The 13,133-nt window shown below is 43.5% G+C and overlaps 1 protein-coding gene across 1 annotated transcript in view; it reads left to right on the top strand.

Annotated features, from left to right (window-relative positions):
- The window catches only part of LOC101321093 (uncharacterized), a 265,172-nt gene that overhangs the window by 246,250 nt on the left and 5,789 nt on the right, over positions 1-13,133 (top strand). Inside the window, 1 exon segment of the mRNA XM_073789307.1 lies at positions 1,962-6,999. The gene's annotated coding sequence lies outside the window, so the exon portion shown is untranslated.

Here is a 13,133-nt window from a genome sequence, read left to right as displayed (position 1 = left end):
GAGCCATGGGGACTGTGGTGACGCACAGACAAGCACCTCCCTGAGCAGGGAGCTCCGGAATATTGTAAAGAGATGGGGCGTAAGCTGCATTCTGGAGGATGAGCGGGAGTGAGCCAGGCAGGAAGGCTGAGCGGAAAGCGTTCCGGGCAGGAGGTACAGCACAGGAAGGCCCCTAGAGCACGGGGCCTCCGGGGAGCTGCAAGGGAGCTGCTGTGTGTGGCTGGCGTATGGGTGTGAGCCGGGAATGTCAGTGGGGCTGGTTCAGAAAGGGATTGCACGCACCTCACATGGCTCCCTGAGGGCAAGTAGGAGTCACTGAAGGTCACAGGGTTGAAATTTGGGTGTGGAGCTGACAAGTCAGGTTAGGGCAGAAGATACAGAGCGGAGGGTCATTGTAAGCAAATATCTGCTTAGAATAGCTAGAGGCAAACTCCCAGATTGCTTCTCTCTGTGCTCTTTTCTTTAAATTCTATTTTATGTGGCCATCAACTTACTGGTACTTTGCCCCCAGTCTAGATGATTACTAAGTGTATAATTTTTGCCAGTTTGAAATTAACCTGTTCTGTGGAGGAAATTGCTTGCATAGAACAACCTTCAAACTTCGTTTCTATCCTGGCAGCTCCACCCCCAGAGGGTCTCAGGATATGCTGAATTTGACTGTGAACTAAGGCCCAGGTGGGCAGTAGCCACAGGCCAAGGCTGAGGAGGGAGGTGGCTCCTGCCTTGAAGAAGGGTTCTGGGAAGACGTTCGGGGCCGTGCTGCTCCAACTTGGGTCTAGGCTCTCTCTGAGCTGCTCAGAATTCAAAGGGTCCTGCTGGGGCAAATTGCGGAAAAGCAGAAAAGTGAGAGGAATGGGAGAGATGAGGCCTATTTCCTACCAGTTCCGTATTATACATAGGAGTCGAAAAACTAATTTTTTTTTCTTTTTTTTAGCCCCAAAACACTCAAACTCAGTGAAAGGGAAAAAACCTCGGCATTGCTTTAGCAAATTTCAAGTAGACACCGCATTCCACCAGGACGATCTAGAATGAATTTGCTAGCTGCTTCTATATTGCAAGTCGCATTCCCCGGCAGGCCAGCCTCACTTGGCAATAACACATTTAAAGAGAAATACTTCATCTCCGGGTTCTGTGCTCCGGGCTTGCTGAAAAGAGGAATCAAATTAAAATAGGTTTTGAACTTTTAAAAACATTAAAATGGTGGGCTTAGTTTATGCTAAAGTGTAAATGACTAATAACAATTGAAAATGTTATTTCTATGGAGATATTGGCATTTTGCCAGGCTCAACAGCCAGTGGAAGAGATGCAGCTTAAAATTTCTTGCATCTTCCAGATGGGGAAAATATGTGCGCTTTTGTGTGAATCCCCCTAAAATTAATGTATTTATTTAATACATAGTTATTGAAGTCTATTACAGCAAAGCCTTAGTGAAATACGGGGATGGATATAAAAGTACACAGGAAAGAATTCACACAAATGGGGAAAATGGAGCCTGGAAAGTTAAGTAAATGTCTTGCCTGAGATACCAAATTTCCTTCTGCCAATCAATTCATAAATCACTCAAGTGTTTATTGATTATTTCAAGATGTGCCTTTCATGATACAAAGAACCAGTGAGGAATATTGGAGAAATGTTACTCAGTCTGTGGCCTGAATTTACAATCTAGTTCAGGTTGCAAAAATAATATACATGAAGCAATTAGCCAGTGAGGCAAAATAATCAGTAATTAGGTGTTAAACTGTGTGGTATTAAAAAAAAAAAAGTTAGCAGAGAGGAAAATAGGCCTTAGCATGGGCATCCTCACTACCTCTGCTCACACACCACACGTTGGCTTGCTTTTGCCTTTTGAGGAGGGCACATTTTTTTTTAATTCTAGAAAGTACAAAGAATAGTGTAATAAACACCTGTGTTCCCGTTACCCAGAATTAACAAATGTTGGCAAATTTTCACTTTTGTTTCAGACACTGTTTTATATGAAACGAAGAACATTTCTTAAAGTTGGCATTCCTTGTTGCACTCCCCAGCATCGCACCTGTGGGGTTCATCAATGGGGCTTCTGTTGATTTTCAGTGCTGAGTAATTTGTCCATTGTGTGACTAGAACACCTTTATTCATTCTGCTATTGATGGCCATGTAAGTTGTTTCCATTTATTGGCTATTGCAAATAATCCTGCTGTGAACATTCTTGTATACATCTTTTGATGCCCAAATGCACTCGGTTCTCTTGGGTATATACATTGGAGTGAAAATGCAGCCTAGGTGTATGCATCTATTCAACTTTCGTAGATATTGCCAGTTTTCTAAACTAAGTAGGTATATTGTCACCAATACTCAGTATTTGACTTTACTAAGTTTTAGCCTTTTAGTGGGTATATAATAATATCTCATTTGTACCACTGTGATGACTAATGAGGTTAAGCTCCTTTTCACATATTTTCAGTCATTTGAATTTCCTCTCTTGTGAAGTGACTGTTCAAGTGTTTTGCCCATTTTTCTATCGTGTTGTCAGTTTTTACTTGCTAATTTGTAGGTCTTTAGAGAGCTTGGATACAAGCTCTTTGTTATACGTGTCACAAATAATTTCACCCTCTTTGTGGTTCTCTTAATGGTGTCCTTGGATGAACAGACATTCCTAATTTTGGGTGTTCAATTTGTCAGTCTTTTCCTTTATAGTTAGTGCTTTACAATTCCTGATTAAGAAATCTTTGCCTACCTCAGAGGATATAAAATTATTCTCTTATGTTATTGTCTAGAATCTTGATTGTTTTACTTTTCAAATTTATATCTACAGTCTACCTGGAATTGATTTTTTTTTTTTTTTGCAGTATGTGGGCCTCTCACTGTTGTGGCCTCTCCCACTGCGGAGCACAGGCTCCGGACGCGCAGGCTCAGCGGCCATGGCTCACGGGCCCAGCCGCTCCGCGGCATGTGGGATCTTCCCGGACCGGGGCACAAACCCGTGTCCCCTGCATCAGCAGGCAGACTCTCAACCACTGTGCCACCAGGGAAGTCCCCCTGGAATTGATTTTTAGTATGGTGTGAGACAGGGGTCGAGTTTCAATTCTTTCCATCTTATTGATCTAGCACTATGTATTGAAATGGCCATTCTTTTCCTACTCTTCAGTGCCACCTTTGTCACAATCAAGTGTTCATCCAAGTGAGCATCTGTTTCTGGATTCTCTCCTTCCTTTCCTTTGGTCTATTTGTCCTTGGGGCTTGACTTCACATTCCAGATTTATCTCACCAAGGGCTGAGGAATCTGGAATATTTATTCCCCCACCCCTCTTACTCATTGCTTAAAGGTTGCCCCTGGGGACATTGACTCTCTAATACTGCTACCCTGCTCCAAGGAAAGCCCTTAGGGTTCACTTCCCCACTCACATGGTGGTGGTAGCAGCATATATCTCCTTGTGGTTATAGAACTGAGAGCTTTAGTCTTGGGTTGGCTGTTGGCCAGAGGCCACCCTTGGCTTTTAGAGGATGCTCATGGTTCTTCACTACTTGGGATTGCCCAACTTGGCCACTTACTTTTTCACAGGGAAAGGAAAACTCTAGTACGATGGGCACCGCAGTTCTGTGGAACATAATCACATAATCATGTACACATAATCACATATATCCTGCCACCTTTGCTCCATTCAAGTCACAGGTCCCACACTTACAGGGAGGGACATCCCACAAGAGGAAGAACACCAAGAGGCAGAAATCATAGGGCCACCTTAGGAGTCTATCTGCCACAGAAGGTATGGAAACTATCTACCAAGCTGAAGGTGACCTCCAGCGTGTGCCAAATAGATACTGGCAAGACACTTTCAGGACCTACTCTATATCTGTATCCTAAACCTTCCTGAATTTCAGAAGTATATACAACAGGCTACTTAATATCTCCTCTTGGACATCTAATAGGCAACTCGTCCTTAACACGTCCCAAGCCAAACTTAATTCTACTTTTTCACACCACCAGTTAACAAATAGAAAAAAACCCTTGCATTCTTCCATTTGCAAAAATCCTAGGGGACTTCCCTGGTGGCCCAGTGGTTAAGACTCTGTGCTTCCACTGCAGGGGGCGTGGGTTTGATCCCTGGGCGGGGAACTAAGATCCCGCATGCCACGTGGTGCGGCCAAAAAATTAAAAAAAAAAAAAAAAATCCTAGAGGTGTCTTTGATTTTTCTCTTTTTCTTATAAACTGTTGGTTCTGTCCTCAAGATATATCCAGAACCTGACCACTTTTTTACCACCTCTACAGCTTTCATCATGGTCCAGGCCACCATCATCTCTGGCCTGTTTCTACGCTTTAACCCCTGTAGTCAGTGGCTAGAGGGATCCCGTTCCAGTGTAAGTCAGAACATTGCAGTTCTCAGGTCAAAAATCCCTTAGTGGTCACCCACATTTCCCAGAGTACAAGCCAAAGACCTCATATGCCTACACACCCTACTGCCCCCTCGCCTCTTCCCCACTGTCGTCTTCTCTTAACTCTGCTCCAGTCACACTGGCTGCCTTGCTGTTCCTTGTTCACTCTGAGCACATTCCTACCTCAGAGGCTTTGTATTTGCTGTTCCTTCTACTAGAACACTCCTCACCCCGATAAACACAGAGACAGGGGGTCTCTGCTTAAATGCTAGTGAGGCCTTCTCTTACCACGCGACATAAAACAACACCCTATCCCCCTTACTCCACTTCATTTTCCTCCATAGCAGTTATCACATAATGTGACATATTGTGTGTTTGTTTTCTTACTTTATTTATTATTTTCACCCCCCATTAAAATGTCAGTTCCATTAGGTTAGGACTCTCTTTCTAATTCATTATCGTATCCTCTAGACACAGCCTAGAACAATGTTTCACATGTAGGAGATGCTCAATAAATAATGGTTAAAGGAGGACTTCCCTGGTGGTGCAGTGGTTAAGAATCTGCCTGCCAAGGCAGGGGACACGGGTTTGAGCCCTGGTCCAGGAAGATCCCACATGCCATGGAGCAACTAAGCCTGCGAGCCATAACTACTGAGCCTGTGTGCTGCAGCTACTGAAGCCCGCGTGCCTAGAACCCATGCTAGACAACAAAAGAAGCCACCACAATGAGAAGTCCACACACTGCAACAAAGAGTAGCCCCCGCTCGCCACAACTAGAGAAAGCCCACGTGCAGCAAAGATGATCCAATGCAATCAAAAATAAATAAATATATATATATATTTTTTTTAAAAATAATAATAATGGTTAAAGGAATGAATGTTGGGACCTTAGACGTCATCTGGTCTGGTCTCAATTCAGAGAAGGGACCAGGCTGCTACATGTTTAGTGAGTGGTAGAGCTGGGACAAGAACCCAGGTCTCTTTTTCATTGCTCTGCTTATTCTATGACTTTTTAGTCATCCGTGGAAGTTCAATACTGATAACTGATAATTAAGAAAAATAATAGGGGATAGTACTGAACGTGTTCCTGAACATTTTGCCAAATAAAACTATGCTGTTCTTTTAATCTACTAACTTATTGTCCAAAGCAAATGTCAACAGTGAGTGGAAAGGGGCGAGGCATGAGTTATTATAACTGATAAAGCAGCAGGTTACTGATCAAGTGAGTCATTGTCCTACCCCAGGGAACAATGGTCTGAGTTGTCTGCAAAGGTAAATGACTCTGGTAAAGAACTTGGTTTGTTCCTTCAATGAACAGGTGATGGAAGGATCTGATCAATGGCCCCTTTCACTGTGTTTTTATCTGACCAGTGACTCCACGAGCTGCTATTAATAAGCTCAGTGTACACCACGCAAAGCCCAGAAAGGGAATCCCTCCTCTACCAAGTGGCTTGGGCTCCTTTTGCAGGGAAGATGCCTGTGGGGATGCCCCCCACCCATCTCTCTCCAGTCCCTTCCTCTGTCCCATCTCTCACCATCCTTTCTAGCAAAGTCTGCTTTGCTAAGACAATTTAATTAAGCTAAAACAACTTCCTAGGTCCCCAGGTCATTTCTTTCTCCACCTTGTCTTCACATGCCTTTCTTCCTCTGTACTCTATTCAAATACATTTTCTGTAATGGCTAAACATGGAACTGGGATGTAAACTCAAAAAAGAATGCTACTATTTTTATTTGCAAGTTTCCATAATTTCTCCAGCAATATAATGGATGAGAGTAGTGGAAGGGTTTCAGACGTCAAATCTGCAGATAGGGTGTGTCAGAAAGTTGTCTCTTTGGTAATTGAAAATAATTCATTATAAACACCGTGATGCACATATGTGTAAATTAACTCTAATTTTCACTCTGGGAGTTACGGATAGCACGTGAAGGAAACTAATAAGGAAATCACCATCCAGAAGTGGTTATGTAAGCATTCTAAATATTGTTATAAAATTCTATTCCAGAGGATATGTCAACTAGCCTAGGTGGTGTAAAAAAGACTTTTTCATTGGCTAAATGAAGAGTGTTCAAGCTTTGAGGTTTGATAGAAGACTGATAGGTCCCGCCCACCTTACATGGAAAGAGTGTACCTTTCCAGCAAGCCCACGAGCCTTACACGTTGGGGCAGTGCTCCAGGTCCAGAAATCCATCTGACCCTGCCTCCTTCCACTGCCTGGGGGGCTCTGCTGCCTGATTTCTCCAGAAGCCCAGCTGAGCAGCTGTCAGAATATTGGGATGTCTGCTCCTTCTCATTAAGGTGAGTGTTAGTATCTGAGTGTGTGGCCTTGACCAAGATTAAAGGAAGGATACGATGATGGGTTTTGTGCCTGTTTGCTAACGAAGATTTTTTTAAGTACATTTAAATATTTATCCCTTCATGTGTAAAGCAATTTTTATTTTATTTTTTTTTTGCGGTACACGGGCCTCTCACTGTTGTGGCCTTTCCCGTTGTGGAGCACAGGCTCCGGACGCGCAGGCTCAGCGGCCATGGCTCACGGGCCCAGCCGCTCCGCGGCATGTGGGATCTTCCCGGACCGGGGCATGAACCTGTGTCCCCTGCATCGGCAGGCGGACTCTCAACCACTGCGCCACCAGGGAAGCGTTGTAAAGTAAGTTAAAAAAAAATTGAGATAGAATTGACATTATATTAGTTTTCAGGTGTGCAACATAGTGATTTGGTATTTGTATCTTAATGAAGGTTTGTATGTGTGGCAGAAACTGGCCTAAGAATGACTTTCACCATGATGACCTGCTTGGGGGTGAGATGGTGGGGGAAAGGGATACAGAGGCTCCACCCTCTTCTAACCCCAGGTACTAGCACTATTTACCACAGGGGTGTCATAATTACCAAATTGTCAAATGGCTTGGGTCAATTTGCAATCCACATCTTCAGCCGTGTTTTCCAATTGTTCTTGATGAAGGTAAGAAGTAAGTAGGTCCTAGTGACTAGTGGAGAAGAGCAGGAGGTTGTTCAAAATTTGTCCTTCGATCTAGGTAAGGATTCTGACACCCCAGGCTTCTTGGTGCCTTTCATTTCCCTCATCTGGGAATGTGGTGGACACAGAATGATGGGACTTGGGTTCTCCAAGCTAATAACTGCTATTTCAGAAAGAAGAGTTCTCTCAATGGTAAATGTTAAGTCAGCCTGGGGAGTTCAGGACAAAGGATCAAAATATTATTTTCAAATGTGATTTTTGGCATAGAGGGCATTGGTACCTGAGACCAGGATGGAGCTCCAGAAGGAAGATAATGAGATGAATCTTCAACTGTAGCATCATCACAGAAAATGTTCCACCAAGGCACAGCCCCCTGAGTAGAGTGGCTGAGGCATCCTCCTACACACCTGGTTTGGGCTGATGAAGGGTGATTCACAGAAGACAAGTGATGACCCTTCAGGAGAGATCAGGTCTTCAAGGGCCAGATGTGGGAGGGCATCCTTAATTACAGACTCAGGAAGGTGGTGTCCATACAGACTGAGTGATACATTTTTACTGATCCAGATGCTTAGAAAACACAGAGTTATTATCTTTGCCATTATAGTATTGGGGGGTGGGCCTTCCCCCAAGCACACTCCCCAAAAGAGTCCAGTGCTGGTGTGTCCCAGCAATTCTCTTTTCCGGCCGGGTATGTGCATGGAGGGAGTGGTAGCTACAGGCCGCTTTTTCTCTTTTTCAGTTTGAAACATTTGGGGGCAGATGAGTTGGTATAAAACAAACATAATTACATGTTGACTTCAGAGATGGAAAATACCATGTATGCAAAATTACATAACCTGCCAGGAAGGAAATTATTCACATTGACCTAATTTTATTTCTGATCTACCTACCATTGTTTAGATAAAAATGTTGGTGGTTGACCTTATAATTCAATAGTTCTATCAGAAAACATTTTTTCAATGACAATATATTACAGAATGGAACATGCCTTGCCCCAATTACATACTTTATAAGTAACTGATAATTATGGACAGTGGGTGGCCACTTGGTAGAGAATTTAAAATCTTTTTAATATTACTCAGCCATAAAAAGAGACGAAATTGAGCTATTTGTAATGAGGTGGATAGACCTAGAGTCTGTCATACAGAGTGAAGTAAGTCAGAAAGAGAGAGACAAATACCGTATGCTAACACATATATATGGAATTTAAAAAAAAAAAAATGTCATGAAAAACCTAGGGGTGAAACAGGAATAAAGACACAGACTTACTAGAGAATGGACTTGATGCTATGGGGAGGGGGAAGTGTAAACGGTGACAAAGCGATAAAGAGGCATGGACATATATACACTACCAAACGTAAGGTAGATAGCTAGTGGGAAGCAGCCGCATAGCACAGGGAGATCAGCTCGGCGCTTTGTGACCGCCTGGAGGGGTGGGATAGGGAGGGTGGGAGGGAGGGAGACGCAAGCGGGAAGAGATATGGGAATATATGTATATATATAACTGATTCATTTTGTTGTGAAGCTGAAACTAACATACCATTGTAAAGCAATTATACTCCAATAAAGATGTTAAAAAAAAAAAAAAAAGAAAAACTATAGAATCAGCCATTTTTTGTCTTTAATTTCTTGGTCTTTTATTTTGATCATTTTTATTCACTTATCATTATTAATCACTGGTTTTTTTACCCTCTTGTTTTCATGCATTGACTCAACCTAGTTTATGTCTAAATTTCTGGTGAAATGCCACATTATTTCACAACAGCTTTCTGGTTCATTTTATTTTAGGTGCTAGGGAAGACACTGAAAAGTAGAGATCAAAGGAATCTTGGCAATCATTCAATTCAATCCCCTCACTCCAAAGGTGAAGAAACCAGTGTCCAAAAAACTGACACAGCTTCTCCAAGGTTGCACAGCTGGTTTGTGGCAAAGATGGATTTAGAACCTAAATCTCATGACTACTGGGCCAGGGCTCCTTCCCCCAAATGATACTGCTCCCAATTTCCCTGTCCATTCCATATTTTAAAATTCTGACTCTTCTCCTTTGAGTGAATTTAGACCTTTAAAAAATTTTTGTGTCAAGATGGAATTTTCCTCATCCGTACCTCTTGCCTTTTCTCTTTTCATACCTTCTGGGATCTTTGGGATAAATTAAAAGGAGATTTAAAAAAATTTTGCTACACCTAAAAAAGTCAGGGGAGGGAGATAGCCAACATAAGCAAGACTTGCTTGTCTTGTAAATGCTGCAGTTTGAAGAATCTGAAAGACACAAAGGTAGTTATTTATTTAAATTGAAGTACACTTGATTTACAATGTTGTGTTAATTTCTGCTATACAGCAAAGTGATTCAGCAATACATATATATACATTCTTTTTTTTAATGTTCTTTTCCATTATGGTTTATCATAGGATATTGAATATATTTCTCTGTGCTATATTCAACTATATTGAATATAGTTCTCTGTGCTAGGACCTTGTTGTTTATCTGTTCTATATATAAAAGCTTACAGCTGCTCACCCCAAGCTCCCACTCCATCCCTCCTCCAACCCCCTCTCCCTTGGCAACCACCAGTCTGTTCTCTATGTCTGTGATTCTGTTTCTGTTGAAAGAAACAAAGGTTTTTAAGATCAGCTAAGGCTCCCTGGTTGGAAACCAGGACACTTAGGTAGAATCTTGAGAACAGGCAGAGAATAATAACAGACCAAGGGGATGCTAGAGGTGCGGTTATGGAAGAGGAGCTAGAAAGAGAGAAGGGAATTGACTTCCCATCCATGGAGGACCCTGTGTGGATTGATAGGAGAGATTTGGAACCATCCTTTAGACTCCATATGATTGGGTGATTGGCTAATGGTGGGAGTCTCTTTTTGGTAGTAGGTTCTATGTGTACAGTTATGAACCCAATTTAAGAGTTACCTTGAAAATTTAGGCATATTGGTAAGTTTGGGTTTTAATACTACTACTCTGTTATTTGGAACCCTGTACCACTGCAGCTAATCTGGGCTTTCCTAAAATAGCTCTTATTGTCGCTATGTCAAGCTGTCCCATAGGGCACTTGCTTAAGGAGGGTGCAGAGGACCATACAGGATGCATAACTAGAGTGATGCTTGGGGCACTTTTTTTTTTTTTTTTCTCAGTCCACCCTTACCTGCTGACTTCTAGACCATTTCACCTTCTATGAGCATAATGTAGTATAAAGGTTGTAGCCTTTGGCATTGAACAGATCCAAATTCTAATCTCTACTTATTAATTCCTAGTTGAGGACAAAGTTTCTTTAACTACCCAAATCTCAATTTTTTCATTTCTAAAATGACAGTATTGATATATACTCTGTAGGGTTGTTGTGAGAATTAAATAATATGGGTAACTGTATGGTCAGGCCACTCAGGATGGCTGTTCTCTTGCTCTTTATACATCCCCTGCTGGACCAGTCCCTGCTTCACCTATACCCTACCCACATGACTATCCAATCCTCTTAATCATAGGGCTTAATCATGAACTACCTATGCGCTTGCCCCCTGCCTCAGCCACTGGTTTTCCTATAAATGGTAGCCTCCTTCTCCCCTGAGTGGCGAAGGTTCCTGACTGCAGCCATACATGATAGAGTATTGCTCCAGGACTTTGCTTCAGGCTTATAAGATTCCCTATTCAATAAATGGTTGATATCTCTATCTCTGGGCTCTTTCTTGGGTCTTGCAGCTGGGCAATTACATGGCTTGCAGGCCTGCGGGGTGCAACGTAACAGTAACACACTGAGACAGTGCTTGGCACACAATTGTTGATGAATGGTGACTTTTATTTTTCTGGCACTACTGAGGAGAGGAGGGAGGGAGATGAATGTCCAGGGGGAAAGGGGCAGGAATTTCTTTATCCTTTGAAAGGGGGAAGGTTGGGAGATGGTAGGGATGCCTGGTAGGAATAATGAGTTGGCAAGAAGAAGGATGGATGGAGAGAGGAAAAGCAGGATAAGAAAAAAGAAGGATAGGGTGGAGAAAACAGACAAGAGCCCCAGAAGGAAGGGCAAAAAATGTCCATGAGCAGGTACAGAAGGTGTTTTCATAGCCCTTTTCTACTGAAAGTGTCCTTGGACTGGCAGCATTGGCCTCACCCAGGAATTTGTTAGAAATGCAGAGTTTCGGGCCCCTCCCCGGACCTTCTGAATCAGAGTTCACATTTTAACAAGGTCTCAGGTGATTCCTGTGTCCACTAATCTGTTGATGTTGTTTTCCTCTGCTGGGGGTTAAACAGATTCAAATCAACAGGAAGGCGCCTGGGGCTTTGTGTGATCTCTGAATTTACCAGGAAGCTGTCCCAATTAAACAGGTGGGGTCCAAGATCCAGGATGTGTCACTCCCCTTGGCACTCTGATCTGGACAGAGGTGCCCCAAGCCAGAGTCAGGCTGGAGGCGCTGAGGGATTCTTAGAACTTGTCATCTGGATCCAAAGTAACAGGCGTGGAGGAACTAAGGCGTGGTTAACATTCTTTCTCTATGGAGGGTTAGGACTGTCCTTTAGACATGTCTGGTCACCCAGGGAGGCACCCTGCCCGACATGCATGCTGCCACATGTCCCTTCAGCTCCTGCTGCCCTTTCTTGCCCCTGAACAATGGAAGCATTTTTGTCTGTGCCCTGCATGGAGGGTCTTCATCACAGGTGCATGGGAAAGAATACTAGACTCATGCCCTCGGGCAACCACTTCCCTGTTCCCTGACATATAATAAAACCTTAATATTGTGATGTGAGATGCCCAGAGTTTCCCAGTGCAGTGGGGACTGGAACTGTGGCCTCTGGAGACTGTTCTACTGGATTGTACCCCTAAGTCAGCAGCCAGGCAGGTGGTGAAAATGAGAGAAGTTGCTGGATATAAAAAAAAAGAAAGTGTTGGGTCTAGGGTCAACAGGAGAGCACTTGACGCGTCAAAACAGTGGTGACCTCCACTCAGACCTGCCAGCTGTCAGGGCCAGAGTGGCCAGATGATCTTTTTTTTTTTTTAAACCTGTTTTTTAAATTAATTTATGGCTGTGTTGGGTCTTTGCTGCTGCTCACGGGCTTTCTCTAGTTGTGGCGAGCAGGGGCTACTCTTTGTTGCAGTGCACAGGCTTCTCATTGCGGTGGCTTCTCTTGTTGCGGAGCACGGGCTCTAGGCGTGCAGGCCTCAGTAGTTGTGGCACGTGGGTTCAGTAGTTGTGGCACGCAGGCTCAGCAGCCGCAGCTCGCGGGCTCTAGAGTGCAGGCTCAGTAGCTGTGGTGCACATGCCCAGTTGCTCCACAGCACATGGGATCTTCCCAGACCAGGGCTCGAACCCGTGTCCCCTGCATTGGCAGGCGGATTCCCAAACACTGCGCCACCAGGGAAGTCCCCCGGATGATCTTTATTCCAAGAAAAGCTAGGAGTCCAGACTTTCATGTTAAATTTTCTGATTTTAAAGGCTGACAGTGAATTCATTTTTAAAACCCTGTTGCTCATACAAAACACATTTGAGGGCTGGACGCAGCCACAAGCTGCCAGTGTGTGATGTCCTTCCTGAGTCTCGTAAGAGAGGAGAATTGAAATTTTCACCAGACTGGAAACAGGCAAACGAGGCAAAGTCTCTTGCATTGCTGTTTGCCCCAGTGTGGTAGGCCCTGGCGATGCCTACCTGATGAGGATGAAGATGCTGATTACCTTTCCAGATGGACACAGTTTGAATGAAATATGGCTGTCACACCCTTTTCACTGCAACTAAACCAAAAATACAAAACATTCAATAAGTCACGTATAATGGGATGAGGAGAGCCTATCATAATTAGTTGATTAATCATTGTCAGC

This window comes from Tursiops truncatus, chromosome 12 (genome assembly GCF_011762595.2).
Source record: "Tursiops truncatus isolate mTurTru1 chromosome 12, mTurTru1.mat.Y, whole genome shotgun sequence".
Classification (NCBI taxonomy): Eukaryota; Metazoa; Chordata; class Mammalia; order Artiodactyla; family Delphinidae; genus Tursiops; species Tursiops truncatus.
This window is presented reverse-complemented; position numbering and strand designations above follow the sequence as displayed.